Genomic DNA, 16,349 nt, shown 5'->3' on the forward strand with positions numbered 1-16,349 from the left:
TTAGGCAAGATCATTATAAGTTGATAAATCAAACCCCAAAAGTGTCCCATGTGAGTATGTGTGTATGTATAATTAAGTGGTCTTTTTTGTAATGTGAAATTATCAAGACTCTAGACCATATACTAATACAAAAGATCCACTAAAAACTTGTATGACATTGTTCAAGTCATTTGACATCTCTTTGTAACACTTTCCAAATTGTAAAATAAAGGGGCTGAAATAGTTGGACCTACAGGTTTCTTTACAGAACCACATTAATCATCCTCCAGTCGAATTTTATCTAGTTCTAAAGACTTTGGTTTGAAATATTATTCTTGTCTGGTCATTTCTTTCCTTTCTCAGTGATTGCACCTCTTCCATTTCAAGCCCTCACTGACAAGCCAACTTTCTGATTTGGTGCTTACACAAAGCCATTTTTCTCTTAAGAATGGGTCAACTATGAGCATGATCTAAAAGGAAACAACCAATCGACAGACAGTGATTGCCAATGGGTAATTGAGCGACAGAAAGGGTAATCTGTTGAAGGGGAAAGGAAGGAATGGGATTTCATGAATATACAGAAAGCTTGGCCTTGACAAGGAGTGAGGACATCAAATCATGTGAGACATAGGTGAAGGAAGGAATGATGACAAAAAACATATGAGTGATATAAGATGATTTAGAAGGGAGAAAAGCAAAATATGACCCATTTTATGTAAATATGAATTGAGGATCTAAACTGAGAGAGTGGGGTGATGGGAGATAATCAGAAGTTTAAGGAGCTTTAGGAGAACAGTTGTGGAGAGTGGGACAGTGCATTGATAAATGAAGTATAATAGGATTATGTAGGAGTAGTGAGGGGCCCAGGTGATTCTGTATGAAATAAATTTTCAGTGCAACCAATTAAAGCAGTTGCATGATTTTTTTCCACCTTCATTCAGCTACATGTGTGTAGGAGCAAAGGTAGTGGATGATGGTATTGCTGCAATCATGTAACTTGGAGGGGCGGCCAGGTAGCACAGCGAGTAAGAGCACCGGCTCCAGTGTTGAGAAGACTTGAAGATCGAATCCCGGGTTCAGAAACTTAGCACCCACCGAGAAACACCTGGCTGTGTAACCTTGAGCAAGTTACTTAACCCCAATTGCTTAAAAAAAATGGAATTTGGCAAATAGCAATCAGAGAAATGATAAGGTTATAGGGACCAAAGAGTGGAGGACAGTGGAGAGTTGAATTGATTCACAAGCAAATCAAGATGTGGAAAAGAGAAAAGAGTGGTTAGTGCAAGAGAGATGGCCTGGGAAAGGACTAGGGTTCATAATGTGAATAAAGAGCAAGGTTTTTATTATACTTAGATAAGGGAATTTGCAAATTCAGACTTTTGAATGGCCACTTGCTGGAAATGATTTTTTTCCTTTTTTCCCTCTTAGAATAGTATCAGAAACATAGTAGGTGCTTCCAAAATGCTTACTTTCTTTGATTAGTCTTTTGGCTCAATAATACTCTGAAATGGAAAGTTGGAGTTGTCTATGTTATGGAAAAATATTTCCTTTTTATCTTGGTCACAGTGTGTTCTCATTTCCATAAAGATATTTTTTTTTTATCAGGGTTAAAATTCTCACTCAAGCAGTAGCTTTAGAGTCATGTGATTTCTGAGTTTTACACAAGGACTTGCATTTCAGGGGACATGATCTAGGTTGTGCTGTACTGAAATCCTTCTCCTCGAGTCCTCCTGTGACAGATGGAGGTAATGCTCAACTCTGTTTTCTATATCAGCAAGAACAATCTCCAGGAGGTCTTGCCATGTGAAAAAAAATCTCCAAATAAGAATCAGCGTTGTATCTGTTTTTGTGTCTCATCCACACATCATGTAATGTCTAAGCTGGAAGAGGCCACCTAGCCCAACATATAACCAGAGAGTATCTGGCCTATATCAGACTCCATAAGTCATCAGATAAGAGGCTTCTACTTCCTCTCAAGGCAGCCAAGAACACTTTGGAACAACCCTAAGTTTTAGAAAGGATTTTGCTTGCTTGCTTGCTTTCCCTTCATCAACATCATATCTCAATTTCTCTTTTTGTTCCTACCCATTGCTTTTTTTCCTTCAAGGGTCAAAAAGAATGCCTAATACCTGTTCCACAGGAAAAAAAATACTTCAAGACAGTGATTGCGCCATGTTTCCCAAATCTTCTCAAATTAATAGGTGGCTGAACATCCACAAGACAATAAGGAGACATTACAACTCTGCTTCAGGGATCTGTTCCCTTATGCCACCCCACCAAAAAAAATGGAGTGGGTTTCAGCCTGAGTGAATCACCACCAAAAAGAGATCCTGGGGAAACAACAGCATCTATGTCTTTTGGGAAAAGAGGATATTGGTCACCATAAGCCATTAGGGGAGGGGGAAGAAACTACAATTAACAATGTCATCTGATGATTTTTGAACATGATCAGTATACAGTGGTTTTAGGACCACTTTAGAACAAGACAATAACAGGGTTTTTTTTAATTTTCTATTAAAATCACAGTCTTGGATACTATACCTGTGACTTTAGGCAAATTACTTAACCTCTTTCTATATCTTCATCTGCAAAGGGGTAAACAAAATCACGCCTACCTCATATAGTTAGCTGTGTAGTTCAAATGAAATGATTTGTGGGAAAGGCTTTATAAACCTGAAAATGAAATATAAGTAATATTGATCACTATAACTCCTATTATATCTTGCATGCCTATTCTACTTGGGTGTTGAAAAGTACTTTGTAAAGAGCTTCTCATTTGATGTATAACAATACAGTAAAGTAGGTGTAATGTCATCATCCTCATTGTAGAGATAAAGGAAGTCACAGATGTGAAATGAGTTCTCTGTGGTCAGTCATACAGCTGTTGAAGGTCAAAGGCATGAATCTAACGCAGGTTTTATGACATGAAATAATCTATGCTATCTATCATGCAATAATTAATTCCTTTCATAATCTCAGAAACTCTCTATAAATTGTCTAGGATTATCAAACTCTTGTTGAAATGAATTCAACATTTATTCTAAGCAAAATACTATTTTAATACTATTTTCTGTTAGAAAACTCGAAAGCCTGATTGTGAACTGGACTGATAATTTGTCATATGATTCTCTATGCTCTCTCTCTCTCTCTCTCTCTCTCTCTCTCTCTCTCTCTCTCTCTCTCTCTCTGTGTGTGTGTATGTGTGTGTGTGTGTGTGTGTGTGTGTCTGTCTGTCTGTCTCTCTCCTGGTAACTACTTACATTTTAAGCTGGTTTTGTCTTACTTTTATATCTCATTATTAGCTTAATCTGGCATACAGCAAGCACTTAATAAATTATTGTTGCCTTACTGTAGACAACTAGATGGCAAAACTTATAGTCAGACTTGTCCTTAATTTTGTAACCATTCTCACCATCAATTTCCACCTGTTTTCATTCTACAAATGGAAAGACAATAAACTTTTCTCTTCAAAACCTGCCTCAGACACATATTCACTGCATTACTCAGAGATAGGCTCTTGATGGCTTAGTCTTCTGGGAAATTCTCTAAGGTTTTAACTTGCAAAGAAGTTTCTGACCTCCATTGATCGAAGGACATTCCTTCCTGATCTTTCCATATCCCAGTGAAATCACTGGTCTGTTTTCTACATCTATCCCTTACATCTAATGGAAAGACACACCTTTATCAATATGTTTTGAATACACTGAGATGTAAATAAAAACTTTCATTGAAAGAAACCACCCCTGTTATAACAAGTGAAATTATGCTCCTATTTTTTTTTCCATTTTTTGGCAAAATTTTTCACAGGAAAAAAAATGTATTTTGAGATGTGTTGCAAGGGTCTAACTGACCTCCAGAAGACAGCAAGCCAATCCCACCCAATATTTGGACTGGACTGTATCTACCAACACACAATGAACATTTTGCCCTTTATGGTACCTCCTTTTATTTGCTGGAGGTAGATTTTTTTTTAATAAGGTGATGATATTTTTAAAAGAAGTTATTATAGTTTTAAGATTCATAAAATATTCATTAGACCTATTCTAGGCACAAAATTATGCTAATGATAGTCTTGCCAAATGCCACAATGCAATTTTGTAATATTTGGAGCCTGACTGATAAACTATTAATTTTACACACACACACACACACACACACACACACACATATATATATATATACATATATATATATATATATTCTTCCAAAATTTATCTATTTGCTAAATGTATGATTATGTTCATTTATCTATCTATCTATCTATCTATCTATCTATCTATCTATCTATCTATCTATCTACCTAGTTAGATATTTTAAAGGGGGTGGTATCCCAACCCCACCCTTTCCCCTAAATTACAGAAGCACAAAATCCCAGGATTTCAATTATCTCAGCAGCCATTCAATGTGAGTTTGGGCAGAAAAAGGATCTCCTCTACCACATAGTAAACAATTGTCCATTCAACTTTTTGTTGAAAACCTCAAATGAGAGTAAACCCACTACCTATAGTGCAGTCTATTCACTTAAGGATAGCTCTAATTTTTGCAAGTTTCTCCTGATAACAAGATTAAGTAGATTTCTTTATGTATTCTTTCCCCTCCTCTGATACTGTATTTTAGAGGTAAATGGGAAATTTACCACTCAAGGTCCCTCTAGCAGCAAAAAAGATAGTAAGAATGTCAAAGCTGAATATTCCCTAATACTTCAACTCTTCCTATTTTTCAAAGGAATCTGGGATTCCTGCCATCCCCTTGTCACCATGGAGAAGTGAACATCCTGTGACCCAGCACCCTAATTGACGATTGTCCAGAATATTCCAAAATCAGAGTAGCTAGGGGGTGCAGCAGATGTAGCACTGGGTTAGGAATCATGTTTACCTAAGTACAAATCCACCTTCAGATCCTTACTGCTTATGTGTCTCTGGGTAAGTCATTTCATCCTTTTTGTCTCAGTTTCCTCATCTTTAAAATAAGCTCGAGAAGAAAATGGAAACCCTCTCCAGGATCTGCCAAGAAAACCCTAAATGGGGTCATGAAAAGTCAAACAGGACTGAAGAAATGACTAAATGATTCCAGAAGTATTTGTCCTGAATAACCTAGCAGTATTTTCTTTAACTCCTATTCTGACTTCACTCTTTGCCCTTCTTCTTTTCCTCCATGACAGATAACTCACCCCCTTCCAACCATCATGTTATGTTTATTTATTATGTCTTGTAAAACTCTTGAAATGGGTGACTGGGTGGTACAATGAATAGAGCACTGGCCCTGGAATCAGGAGGACCTGGGTTTGGATCCAGCCTCAGACACTTAACAGAAAAAATTGCCATGTGACCTTGGACAAGTCACTTAACCCCAATTGCCCTCCAAAAAGCAAAAAAACAAACTTCTTGAAGAGAAGTTTTCTCTTGTTTGCTTGTATTCATACTGTAGTTCTAGAGCTGATCACAGTATATGACATATAGTGCTGAAATAATTTCTTTTCTCTGCGCTGCTGCTTCTCTACCTCTGATTCTGTTTCTTCTCCTGTTTCACTCTCTATTTGTCTATCTCTCTTCCTGAGTTTTATGAATAAGGAATAATGGCCCATGTGATAATGGCCCATGCTTCATGGCCTGGGTGAAGATCCTTTACATGATGGAAAACACAGTACAAGTATTCAGAATGAAAAGAATGATGGAAATCAGAAGATTGCTTTGTTTGTTTTTGTGTTTATTTTTTATGTTCCAATCATGAAGACAAGGGTCTCTTCCTTCCATCATTCACAACCAATAAATTCTATGCTTAATCTGAATATTTGACAGCATTGCTGCCATAGTGATAAATGAATATATGGGCACATGAGTGAAATAAGTCTTTGTCTTGTGGAAAATATAAGCTTCTTCAGTAGGTCAGCACAGGATTTATGGCATGTAAGAGAATTGCCTAGGAATGGATGAGTTCCTTAAAGATATTTAAATACTCATTTATAGGTGTACATGATTTCTCTACCTGAGGAAATAATTTATTTTCTCCAGCTATGGCTGCATCAGACCAATGTACAATATCTTTCCCATGGAATTCCATGGAGAATTAATGGTATAAGAAAATTAAAGGCTGGGACAATTTGTGCCTTATGATTTGAAGTAATCTGGGTGTGAATGATGCCTCTGTTATTAGGACCTGTGTCAGTTTGGGCTAGACATTTCCTCTTTCTGAGACCAAGTTTTCTCTTCTGTAAAATGAGATGATTAGATGAGTTTACCTCTAAAGCCACATCAGTTTCTAAATTTGCACTTCTAAGTGGCAGCTAAATGGCAAAATGGATCTGTACCTGCCCTGGAATAAAGAAGACCTGAGTTCAAATCCAGCCTCAGGCACTTGACACATTAGTTTGTGACCCTGGGCAAGTCATTTGACCCCAATTTCCTCACCTTCACCACCAAAAAAAGGGGATTTAAGAATAACAAGTAGAAGAATATATAAAGGAGCTATATCTTACTGAGGTGTGGTACTCCCAGTGTGTGAAGTTTGTACAATTCATGCATTTGATATAGATTAAAATAACCAGATTGTTATGCCTTAACTCCCAAATTTTCTGGTTGAGCTAATTATGCTTTGTGTGTTCTGAGGGTCAAAAAGTCTATGTTTTATTTTTTCTTTGACATGTTCCTTGGGAAGGTGGAAATGTTCTCCTTTCCTACCTTCCCTCCTGGTTACAGAACTTTAATGTTTCAGTTCAGAGAAGCCTGAGAGTTTCTGAGCTCTAGCCCAAAGATACTTGGGGTCTACCAAATATTCAGGTACCTGTTTAGCATTCTATGCCTTTGAGAATATTCTTACCTTCCTCCCAGGCTGGTGTCAAGCCTTAGCTTAAAATAACAATAAATAACAAAATAATAGTGCTAGTGTCATCAGCCCCTCAATTCTTAACTTCTTTTAGTGGGTGACCAGGTTGATATATTCCCAGTCTTGTGCTTTTCCTAGTGCAGCCATCATTGTGTGGTGCATTGGTTACATCATGCTCTTGTGTCCTTAGCAACACCTGGGGTTAATGGCAAAAAGCCTCTAAAGAAACCAGCCCTTGCTTAGAGGGGGAGGTAGTCTTCCCAAAATGCTGGGACTTGGTCACCAATAGGCTGATTTTCCTGTCTACAAATAGCTGCCTGCTAGATGTTACTATGGTGCTTGAAATTCCACCCTTATAAAAGGGTTGTAGGTTGAAGAAAATGAGGAAGGGGGTGGAAGTTTGGGTAGAGATTTATCTCTGAGAGCATCTCTTCCTGCTTATATGCTTTCTAATACCACCCAACTGAACCAATATAAGACATTAAAAATTTTACATGAATGTCATATCCAATGGGATAATATCAATCAATTTCATTGGCTAAAGCAGTCTTAGGACATAGTGTTGTTACTTGAAGTAACTTTAGGAAAAAAAGTGTAGTAGAGTGAGAAAAGGCCTTAGAACATAAAATGTTGGAAGTTGAAGGGACCATGATCCTAGATATCTGTGTTAGAAGAGACCTCAAGATAGAGAATATCAGTTCTGGAACATTGTTTGTGAATTATTTTTTTTCCTAGAATATAATATTTTCAGAGCTCGGGAATTCCCAAGGATTGGAAATTTCAGAGTTTGGCAGCAAGTTACAAAGTAATGTGAGAAATCAGAAGGCTGTTTGAATCCCAGAAATGGAAATAATCTTACAACATAGGTCAAAAGTCAGAATGAATGAAACAGCAGAGAATGTTAGAAATCAACCAGTTTAACAGAAAAGGAATTAAGACTAGGTTCGGTAAGATCACACAAGTATTATATGGTGTCCAAATACGTGTAATTGAAAATGTGATCAGAAAATTTGGAAGGAACCAAATTTCCAAGGAACCGAGGAAGATGTCTTTAAAAAGCTCAGAATTATTTGAAGGCTTTTTTGTTGGACTTTGTTGGATGGGACCATGGGGAATAAGTAAGATAACATGTTACTAGCAATGACTTTTACTCAAGGAAGAGAGTGAGAGACCTTATCTAAGCTGTGGACTATCAGGAAAGACACTGTGTCTGTTCCATAGATACAAATGGAAGGCAACATCTGGAAGGTATCTATAACAAATGTCTTTGAATTTTCAATTATTCAAATGAATAAAAGGGAGGCTCAGAGAATGAGATAAATATTTCACGGAAGACATAGCGGGAAAAATTACATCCTGGTGCATTTTTTGAGTGAAAATGTATATCAGGTTTTAGAGATACAAGGAAAAACAAACAAAAACACAGCTTTCAAGGAACTGAGAGAAGAAATACAAGATTGCCAAATAATTTCAAGTGGTAGGACATAAGAAACTTGGAAATAAAAGATTCTCCTGTGCCCACGGGAGTAACTAAATTCATTTTTAAAAATAGCACTTTTAGGAGTTAGAAGTGAGAAGAAAATATATTCAAAGAATGACTGGGGCAGCCTATACTAAGATGTGGAGGCAGGAAGTAGAATTTTGTCTACAGAGAGACAGATGGGGGGAAAAAGATGAAGTAGGCCTGAAAGACAGGTACTAGTAATGTATTACGGGGCAGCTATCTGGAACAATGAATAGCACACTGGCTTACAGTCAGGGATACTTATCTTCCTAATTTCAAATCCAGTCTCAGAAACTTACTAACTGTGTGACCCTAGGAAAGGCACTTAACTTGTTTGCCTCAGTTTCCTCATCTGTAAAGTGAGTTGGAGAAGGAAATGTCAAACTACTCTTCTATTTTTGACAAGAAAACTATAAATGGGGTTAGAAGTGTCAAATATAACGAAAATGATTCAGCATCAAAAATAATGTTTTGTAGGACTTAAAATACAGGCTGTTTTATTATAGGGACAACAGGGAACCATAGTGATGTTTTGAATGATCTGGTCAGATTTTTATCTAAGGGCTATCTACATACTCGACAGCTGTATGGAGGAAACATTACAATGGATAAGGATGAACATTTTTAAAAAGGAAAACCACTTGGTACACTCTTGCAGTAATCTAAAAGAGAAATATCACGTGTCACATGAGCTAAGAAAATGAAGGGTCACAAGTGTCATTAATGGAAATGCCTTCCACACTTTGAAATCATGAAGCACACAAAGGAGAAAGATAAAGAATGTTTGTGTATACACAAATGTGTATATATGCTTCTGTGTATATGTATAGGCATATTTATACACATATGCATATACATTCACATATGTATATACTCATACATGCATATTATATATAAATAATGTGTGTTTGTAAACACAAACATACTATCAATAGAAACATGTAACTAGTCACTATTAGAAAACTAATAATAATAACAAAATAAAAACCTTCTTTGTACAAGATTTAGGTTAGGTGTTTCTAGGGGGCATTTTTATTATGTGAGAATAAATACGTGAAAAAATATAATTTTCAGCCTATAATACATACCTCAAACTATTTCAGAAAGATAGCTGGGAAGGATGTGGGGATATTAATGAAAACAGAAGCCACAGTATGCGCATGTAGACTTGCTATGAAATACCTGGTCACACAGTAGGCATCATCAGTGAGTAAAAATATATTTCTGGGAATATAACATGCATGGATTGAAGAACTAATTTTACTTGCACTTTTTCATGTTTTGCTAATGAATGGAAGCAGAATTATCATGGGATCACAGAATTTAAGGACCTCTCATAGGACAGAACATTTTCCTAAATTTTTAGAAGATCATACATTTGAATTGATATCAATTACAACTTTGGGGAGTTATGCTTTCATGGTAGTTTGTACCTAAAGGATCTCAGGATTTTAATGGAATGCAAATTTGCATTAAATGCCAGCCAAAAGTACTTATGGGATCTTGGAATGCATTAAGATAATATGATCGGCATTCATATTATCATAGATTTAGATCTGGGAGGAAGCTTAGTAGGAGAGACCCTTTATTTTAAAGAGGAAAATGAGAAGAAAAGGATATGAAAGGTATGGATTGTAGGAATAAGGAAATAATAGTCCTCCTATATCCTCACCATTTATCTAGAAGGTCATGAAGTCCCTCCTCATTCTAAATCTATCATTCTGCCATGATTCAAATAAATGGAAAAATGCCTTAAAAACAGCATATAAAATACTACCACATTTATCTATTTACATTATAGACTTTATAACTAGCAGAGAGAGAGAGAGAGAAAGAGAGAGAGAGACAGAGAGAGAGAGACAGAGAGAGAGAGACAGAGAGAGAGATAGAGAGAGAGAGACAGAGAAAGACACAGAGACACAGAGACACAGACACAGAGAGACAGAGAAGAAAGAGACAGAGAGAGGATAGAGAGACAGAGACAAAGAGACACAGAGAGAGAGAAGCAGTTGCATCTGGTTTTGTGTTCACTTTCAAGTTCCCAATTAAACTCATCTAAGCACATTAACAGTACTTCTTGAGCTTCACCAGTTGTTTGACTTAAAGCAAATAAATGGGTCTCACTCAGTTCTTTCATCTGTAAAATGGGATTATTTTTTTCCTTTTTACTCATCTCCCAGGAGTATTGAGCAGATGTGGTGGAATTTTCATATTTGGAAATGTTATTATTTCTTGAGCAGGAAGCATTCTTTGTGAAAGAAGTGATTGTATTTCTCTTCTTGCAGAAAGGGTATTTATCCTCTCTGTGTCTGGCTTCATGCTGTGCATGAAGACAGAATCCTTTGCAATTTTTTTTCCTCCAAAAAATGCAGTTGGTTAGTCAGCATGAAAATCATTTAAGGCACCCTGGTTACTCTTTCATATAACAACTGCAATCTCATGTTGTTGTTATAATTTTCCCCCTTAAACTAGATTTCTTTTAAAAACATGTAAGTATATGCATAAATGCATTCATATATACATATACATGTTATGGTTTGGACAAATAAAAAATTCTATCTGTTCACAACTTTTTTGAGAGAGTTCAAAAGCTCCCTGGGTTCTTACCCTTTCTTATTTTTATCTGAAATTGTTCAGGGTGGGGACTTTTTTTTTTTTTAACTTATCTTTGTATTCCCAGAATTTACCATTTAGTCCCTGGCACATAGTAAGTTTTTAATAAGTACTTATTGACTTGGCTTGACTTTTTCTGTGTCATTTAGATAATGCAACCATTTCTGCCAAGATTGAAAAGTTTCATAATGTAACACCAAAAGACATCACCGAAAGAAAATTGCCATTAAAAATATACCCTTTTGTTTCCAAGAGGAACTTGTAGTATTAAAACCATCATTTAATTTCTCAAAGAAAAGACAGGCTGCATTATTTCCCTATCCATATATGAACCCATTTCATTGTGTATTCTCAATACCATTTCAAGATACATATACTGAATCATATGTATGTAGTAGTTTGTACAGTTATTCAAGTATCTAAATTATTGTGAATTAAATTAGACTAAGTTGGGTAATGTGGCTTCTGCCTTTTGCCCTATCCTATACCTATTCGTATCCTGCCCATATATCATCTAACATCAAGCTCCACTGATATCTTTCTTTTCTAATTCCAAAAATCCAACTTTATACAATATTCTATCAGTGGTCAGAGAGATGTTTAAAGACCCTATCTTTGCTTCCAGGGTTTTCAAAAGCCCTTCATTTTCTACAAAAAGCTGCCAAACTCCTTCCCTAGAACAATGATTGCTTCGTGCCCCCGTATAAAACAACAATATTGCAGTGACACTTTCATGTAGAATGCCCACACTACTGACTGATGCACACAGCTCCAATAAGAATCCCCTCTTTAGGCATAAGAAAAAATATTAGACTTCTGATTTCATTGACATAGGGAACTCCCTGGACGATGAAATTATTCCTATCCATATGTATCTTGAACTTTTCAGAAACATATTGGCTTAAATACTTCCATAAAACACTGAGAAAATAAGTGACTCAACCAGGATCACATAGACATGAGACAGAAGAGGCCATTAAATTGAGGTCTTCTTGGTTGAGACCAACTGCACTATTTGCTTGGTTACTTTTCCTCTGTTTTTCAGTTATTTTTAAAATTATAAAACCTCTTGCAAAAGAAATTTAAAAAAAATAACAAAGGAAAGAATATAATTCTGAATTCATACTCTTTTTTCAAAAAAATAAATAAAACAAACAAACAAAAAACAGAGGAAAGAAATCAGCATGGATAAAAATCAATCAAGCTGATAATATGCTTTTATTTGTCTCCCTTATACACTGTTTCCCCCACCAAGGACTTGCTGTAGGTTATATTGATTTAGCTTACTCTTAATATTTCTCTTCCTTCATTCCCTTCCTTTCCTCCCATCCATCCTTCCTTCTTTATTTCATCCCTTTCTTTCTTCCTTCCTTCCTTCCTCTCTGGCTTTCTTTTGTTCCTTTAAAAATAATATCTAGATATAATCATAATTTGTTTCTGTTGATTTCTCTCTGTATCATTGTAGGTGTTAAATATTCCCTCGGACCCTTCATAAATATCATTTTCTTTGTACCATATTATTCTATTCTGTTAATATGCCATAATTCATTCAGCCATCTAACAACTGGTAAAAAAAATGGACATTTCATATATTCCTTCCCTTCAAAATTATTTGGAATATATATGTATATGGAGGCACTTTTCTTTGTTGATAAAATTCTGAGGATAAAGTGGTGCTTATGCTTTAAGGTGTCTGAAGCTAGAAGTTTTGCGACCCATTAGGTATGGTGTTATCATTCTGCAGGCTGGCCCTTCCTGCCTGTGGTGGTATTTCTTTGGCATCTGCCTCCCCCAACATTGATTAGATTCTGTGATTGTTTTTCATTTTATTCTTGATGTTGCAATTGTTGTTATTGTTCACTATTTTAGGACAATTTTAGAATAGTAACATCTCAATACTATCCTGCTTCACCTGTTTCTGGTTATTAGGGAATTTCAGCAATTTTCCTGGCACATGATAACCAATTAATAACTGCTTGTTAAGCTAGGTGCAACTCTTTATTTTTTTTAACATATTTGGCTGGGGTACAGAGTCAAGATGGTGGAGTGAAAGCAGGGACTAAACTGAACTTTCTCATGAATTTCTTCAATAACCTCTTAAAAGTGAATCTGAATGGTATTTAGAGGGCCAGAAGCCATTGAGAGACAGAGTGTGGCAGATTTCCAGCTCAGGAAAGTGTGGACAGGTAGGATTTTTGTTGCCAGGAAGGTAGTACAGAGCACTTCATCCAGAGCATGGTGGCTGAATGAGCACAGAACCATATACAGTGCAGTCAGAGAGAGACCAAGAGAACTGAATCACCCACCACAATAATTCCTAGACCTCTCACCACAGGATGGGGGTCTGTCAGAGCTGGGTAAGAAAAAAAAACTGCAATGCCTGTGGAAGATGCACCATCTACTTCTAGCGCTATCAACCCACAGCCTGGATGTTAAAAATCACCTACCTGAATGTCCAGAAACCAAGATGGTGGAGTAAAAACTAGCAGCTCTTATCTCCCTCTCTGACCCTGAAAAATTAAGAGAACATTGCCCCACTTGTAAAATCCTGAAATAATGGAACCAGCAGCAGACTTGGAAGTCCTAGGGGAAGGCCAGGCTGTGGCTATGCTGAGGCTAAAGTGCAGGATGGGAGGCTTCCCAACAAACTCCATCTCAGTTGACCAGCAGAAGATCCTGAACTCTAGGGGAAGGAGCCAGTAAGCACTAACTCTAGATCCCCACGTGTGCCTTCACACAAGCAGGGGTATCTGCAGACACCAGCGCTGCTCTGCCCACCAGCTGCTGAATCTGCCTGAGCTCTAGCCCAAGACCAGGAAGGGGGAATCCTGAAGTAGCCAGACTACCCATCACCCGTACCTCACACTGGGAACTTCAGTGTAACCCCAGGGAAATGCTGAAAATCCTGATGCTCACCTTTGGCCTCAGCACTCACCAATGAAAACCAGAGGTCACAGAACACAAAACCAGTAACCAGGCCCCTACCTCCCAACATAAGAAGCATGGGTAAGAGCCCTCAGTAAGCCAGAAGCAGAGATGCACTTAAAAAGCCAGGAAATAGGCAATCATTTGAGAAAAAAAATTGGAAAAAAAACATCTTAGAATTCTATTATGGTGAGTAAAAAGAACAAAATTCAGAAGAGGATAACATTGACCCTACACCCACACCTGAAAACTCAAAAGGAAATATGAGTTGTTTTCAAGCCCAAAATGTATTCTTGGAAGAGCGAGAAGGATTTTAGAAGCCAAATTAGAGAGGTAGAAGATAAATTGACCAACTATTAAAAAAATGTAATGGGCAAAATGGAAAAACAATAAATGAATAAAATAACTCCCAAAAACGTAAAATTTGTCAAATGGTAAGGAAGTTCAAAATCTAACTGGAGAACATAACTCATTAAAAGTAAAATCTGAATAGCTGGAACAGTAGGCTCAAAATCTAATTGAGGAAAACAATTCACTACAAATGGAATTACACAAATTGCAGCTAATGACTACGAGGCATCAAGAATTAGTCAAATAAAGTATAAAGACAAGTAGAAGAAAATGTAAAATATTGCATTGGAAAAACAACTGTCCTGGAAAACCAATCCAGGAGAGATAATCTGAGATTTATAAGTCTACCCCAAAGCCATGATGGAAAAAATAGAATCTGGATGTCTTCCAAGAAATCAACAAATAAATCTGCCTTGAGGTCTTAGAACCATAGGGCAAAATCACTATTTAAAGAATCCTCCAAATGCCTCCCAAAAGAGTTCCCAAATTTAAAACTCCAAGGAATATGGAACCCAAATTCCAGAATTATCAGGTGCAGGAGGTAATACTGCAAGCAACCAGAAAGAAGCAATTCAAATATCATGAAACTATAGTCAAGATCTCACAGGACCTAGGAGATTCTAAAATGAAAGACCGGGGGGATCAGAATATGATATTTCATAATGCAAAAGGCTACAACCAACCATCAACTACCCACCCAAATTGAGCATAATCTTTCAGGCAAGGGGATGGTCATTTAATGAAATAAGAGATTTCCAGAGCTTCCTAATAAAAAGACAAGAGTTAAATGGAAAATTTGCTCTCCAAATACAACACTCAAGAAAGATACAAAAAGGTAAACAGGGAAAACACACACACACACACACACTCACACACATTGTTATTCAATAAGATCAAACTGTTTACATCTCTATGTGAGACGATGACACCTGTCAACAGTGATAACTGTATAATTATCATGCTATTTAAAAGGGTTCTGCATAGATAGAGGGTTTGTATATAAATTAAATAATGTGATGATAAAAATTATTAAGGGGTGCAAAGGGATTATAATAGGAGAAGAGGAAAAACAATAGGCAGAAAAGAGTAAATTACACCACATGAAGAGGCACAAAAACATGGTATAGTATAGGGAAAGAAGGGAGGATGATGAAAATTGTATGAGCTTTCCTCTTTAGTTTTGGTTCAAGCAGGGAATAACATATCCAGTTAATTATAGGAATCTAATGTGAAGAGACACAAAAAGTTATCAAAGTAGAGGGAAAGAAGGAGGGACAGGAGCATTGTTTCACATTTGGTTTTCACTCATGGGATTTGGTTCAAGGAGGGAATAATATACTTTGTAAAATACAAAAATCTAATGTGCCCTACAGGCAATAAGAGGGGAAAGGGGAATGGGGGGGGTAGAAGGGAGGGAAGAAGTGATGAGGTGGGATGACTAGGTGGTGCAGTGAATACAGCACTAGCCCTGGAGTCAGGAGGACCTAAGTTAAAATCTGGCCTCAGACACTTCCTACACACACACACACACACACACACACACACACACACACACACGCAAACTAGCCATGTGACTTTGGATGAGTCACTTAACCTCAACTGCCCTGCCAAAGCAAAAAAAAAAACACTGGTAAGGGGAAAAGGTGGGAAAAGGGAAAGGGGCTTATAGGGAGGGAATATCGAGGGAGGTGGTGGTCAAAAGGAAAACTTTTAAGAAGTGGAAGAGAGGGGTGGCCAGGTGGCTCAGCAAGTAAGAGCACTGGCCCCAGTGTCAGGATGACCTGGGGATCAAATCCGGGCTCAGATACTTAGCATCACACCAAGAATTAACTGGCCATGTAACCTTGAGCAAGTTACTTAACCCTGATTGCTTTAAAAAAATGAATAAAAAGAAAATGCAGAAGAGAAAAATAAAAGTACAAACAGGGGATGGAATAGGAAGGACAGAAAGACACAGATAGTAATCATAACTGTGAATGTGAATGGGATGAACTCTCCCATAAAATGAATGCAGATAACAGAATGGATTAAAAAACATAATCCTGAAATATGCTGTTTACAAAAAAAAATACATATGAAAGAGGGGATACACACTGGGTAAAGGTAAAAGTCTGGAGTAGAATATATTAGGTTTCAACTAATGTGAAAAAAAAAA

This window comes from Petaurus breviceps, unplaced genomic scaffold (genome assembly GCF_028583685.1).
Source record: "Petaurus breviceps papuanus isolate PSGF00001 unplaced genomic scaffold, PetGlider_PUasm1.0 139, whole genome shotgun sequence".
In the NCBI taxonomy this organism is placed as follows: domain Eukaryota; kingdom Metazoa; phylum Chordata; class Mammalia; order Diprotodontia; family Petauridae; genus Petaurus; species Petaurus breviceps.